Source organism: Gossypium arboreum, chromosome 4 (assembly GCF_025698485.1).
Source record: "Gossypium arboreum isolate Shixiya-1 chromosome 4, ASM2569848v2, whole genome shotgun sequence".
Lineage (NCBI taxonomy): Eukaryota > Viridiplantae > Streptophyta > Magnoliopsida > Malvales > Malvaceae > Gossypium > Gossypium arboreum.
In genome coordinates, this window is record NC_069073.1 from 108288504 (window position 1) to 108292103 (window position 3600).

Genomic DNA, 3600 nt, shown 5'->3' on the forward strand with positions numbered 1-3600 from the left:
TACTGTGACTTTGGTATCTATAAGATATGAACGGAACTTGGCAAAATAAAAAACTATCATGAAGAGTTCCTTTTTCTATTACCGTGTAATTAAGTTGAGCACCTATCAAAGTTCTATTTGTATAGTAAATAGGATGAAACACTTTATTTCTTCTTTGATCCATCACTGCTCCAACAGTAAAATCGCTAGCATCACACATCAACTGAGTAGGAGAGCTCCAATCTGGTGTAACGATTATTAGGGCTGAGATTAATCGACTTTTTAATTCCTCAAAAGCTTTCAAGCATGTTTTTTCAAACTAAAAAAATGGTGTCTTTTTCTAATAATGAACACAAAGTCTTACAAATTTTTGAAAAATCTTTAATAAATTTTCGGTAAAAATCAGCATGGCCTAAAAAACTTCTAACTCTTTTCATACTAACTGGAAGTGGTAATTTTTCAATTACATCCACCTTTGCTTTGTCAACTTCAATCCCGTTTCTGGAAATTGTGTGTCCTACAACAACTCCTTCCTTAACCATAAAGTGACATTTCTTTCAGTTAAGGATAAGATTTGTCTCCTCGCATCTCCTAAGTACCTTAGCTAAATTATCAAACAAACATCATAAGTATTCTCAAAAATAAAAAAAAATCATCGATGAATACCTCAACAAAATTTTCTACCATATTAGTAAATATTGTCATCATGCATCACTGAAATGTTGTAGGTGCATTGCATAAACCGAAAGACATTCGCCTAAAAGCAAACGTATCATATAGGCAAGTAAAATTCATTTCGTGTTGGTCTTTTGGGGCTACAACTATTTGTTTATATCCGAATATCCATCTAAGAAACAATAAAATTCATTACATGTTAGTCGGTCTAACATTTGATCCATAATAGGCAACAAAAAATGATCTTTTCGAGTTACTTTGTTCAATTTTATGTAGTCTATACAGATTCTCCAAACAGTGACCATTCTTGTCTGGATGGACTCGTTACATTCATTATTAACAATCAGGACTCCACCTTTTTTTGGTACACACTATACTGGGCTTACCCATGAACTATCTAAGATGGGGTAGATAATTCTTGCATCTAACCATTTGATAACTTCCTTTCAAACTACCTCTTTCATGATTGGATTGAGTCTTTTTTTCCCATCGATTCTAGCTTGTTTTCCCTTTTCTAAAATAATCTTGTGCATATAAAAGGATAGGCTTATTCCTCGAATATCAGCCATCGTCCAACCAATTGCCTTTTTAAACTTCTTTAAGACTTTAATCAACTACTCCTCTTAACGTTCTGTTAGTTATGTTGGAACAATCACATGCAAAGTAGAACATTTACCCAAATAAACGTATTTCAAATGGGAAGAAAGTACCTTTAGTTCAAGTTTAGGCGGTTCCTCGATTGACAACTTTGGTTGTGTATATTCTGAAGCTTCCAACTCTAATGGTTCAAACCGTGCTGGTTGAACATAGTCCATCTGATTGGCTTCCATCAAAGCCATATTTTCATTACCTTGTTCATCTTCCAATGGCTCAGACCTTAAAGTTTTTTCCAATGGACATTTTACAAGATTGTTCTCCCATTCCATAGAAACAAAGGTTTCTAATTCCTCCATCATTGAACATTCTTCTAATGGATCAGGGAATTTCATGGCTTTAAGAACATTAAATGTTACCTGATCGTCTTGAACTCTCATGGTGAGTTCAACTTCTTGCATGTCTATTAATGTTCTTCCCGTGGCTAGGAAAGGTCTCCCAAGATTATCAACAATTTCTTTTCTGGTTCAAAATCTAAGACAATGAAATTAGTAGGAAAAATAAACTTATCTACACGTACCAAAACATCCTTGATCTTTCCTTTTGGGAATTCCAAAGATCGATTTTCCAATTGAAGTGTCACATTCATGCCTTACTTCACCTATTCCCAACAACTTGAAAATAGACTTCGACATCAACTTAATGCTCACTCCAAGATCGTATAAAGCTTTACAATAATAAGATTCTTCAATATTACAAGGTATAGTAAAGCTTCCGATGTCCTTTAGTTTTGGAGGTAGCTTGTTCTGTAGAAATGCGCTGCATTAATTCGTTAAAGCTATAGTCTCAAAATCACTAAACTTCTTCTTCTTGGACAGAATGTCCTTTATGAACTTGACATAGTTAGGCAATTGCTCTAAGGCCTCCACCAACGGGATATTGATGTGAATTTTTCTTTAGAACATCCAAAAGCTTTTTAAATTGCAACTCTTGTTTCTACTTATGTAGCTGGAGTCTTTGAGGATATGGAAGTGATGGAACTTTGGCTTGGACTGGACAAATTTTCTAAGTAGATAAATCTGCATCTAAAGAAGGTGTTAGCTTGTAATAATTCACTAGTTTAGATTTTACCTTATCAGAATTTGTAAGTTTTGGCTCTTCCAGTGCAGGGATTTCAGCTATTGATTGAATCACCTCTTTCTCAATAGGTTCATCTTCAACCACAGCTTCCTTGGGTTCCAAAGTCTTACCACTTTGTAAAGCAACTACCTTGCAATGTTCATTACCCAAATTCCTAGGATTTTTGTATCGCTCGACAAGGCTTCTAGCGGTCTATTATGAAGCTTCGTAGCTAACTGACCCATTTAGTTCTCCAAATTTTTCAATGTTGTTGCTTGCCTTTGGATTTAGGCGTTATTCTTTTCCATGTACGCCTTCAACAAATTCTCCAAACTATTAGATGTTTCAGCTTGTGGTTGTTTCTGAACTTGTTGATTGAACCATTGAGATTGACTTGGTCTATGCTGTATGTAAGTGTTGTTTGGTCCATTTCCTTAGTTACTCCAAGAAAATTTTGGATGGTTTCACCATGAAGGTTTATAGAAGTTGGACTATGGTCCTTGTCCACTTTTATTTTGGTGTTGATTTCCTACATAATAAATAAACTTGGCATTTGATTTACAATTCTCAAAAGAATGACCATCCCCACAATATACACAATAAACAACATTGAATTGACTTTGTGGCTAAGTTGCAACATGATTAAAATTGTTAGTAGTAAACTATTTCAACATTGAAGAGAATGAAGATATCTGAGCTAATAGTGAAGTAATTGAGTCTACTTCATGCATTCTGACCATTCGCCTTCTTGAAGATGCTCGATTTGTCAATCACTAGTAGTTGTTTCTGGCTATTCTCTCGATGATCTTGTAAGCCTCATTATAAGACTTCAAAAAAAGAGCACCATTCGCAGAAGCATCTACCACTAACCTTATGTATGCATTGAGACTGTTATAAAATGTCTCCAACAAGATGCAATATGGAAGCTCATGGTGGAGGCATCTACGATGCTAACTCCTTAAATCTTTCCCATGCCTCGTATCAGGACTCATCATCCATCTATTGAAAAGTGGTGGTCTCATTCTGCAACCTATCATTTTTTCTAGGTGGGAAATACTTTACCAAAAAGCGTTCAGCTAATTCTTATCAAGTTGAAATTGAATGTTGTGGCAACGAATTAAACCATGTTTGTGCTTGATCTCACAACAAGTATAGAAACAACTTCAATCTCAATGAGGAACCGCTCACCTCCATGAATAGTCGAAGGTGAAGGTGTGGATCTATTATGGGCAT

At 35.2% G+C, this 3600-nt stretch overlaps 1 non-coding gene across 1 annotated transcript; it reads left to right on the forward strand.

Moving 5' to 3' along the window:
• Positions 1–3291: 3291 nt before the first annotated feature.
• Positions 3292–3398, forward strand: LOC128291922 (small nucleolar RNA R71). Its single transcript, XR_008281906.1, has one exon. It is a non-coding gene; the product is annotated as a small nucleolar RNA R71 (small nucleolar RNA).
• The last annotated feature ends 202 nt before the right edge of the window (positions 3399–3600 follow it).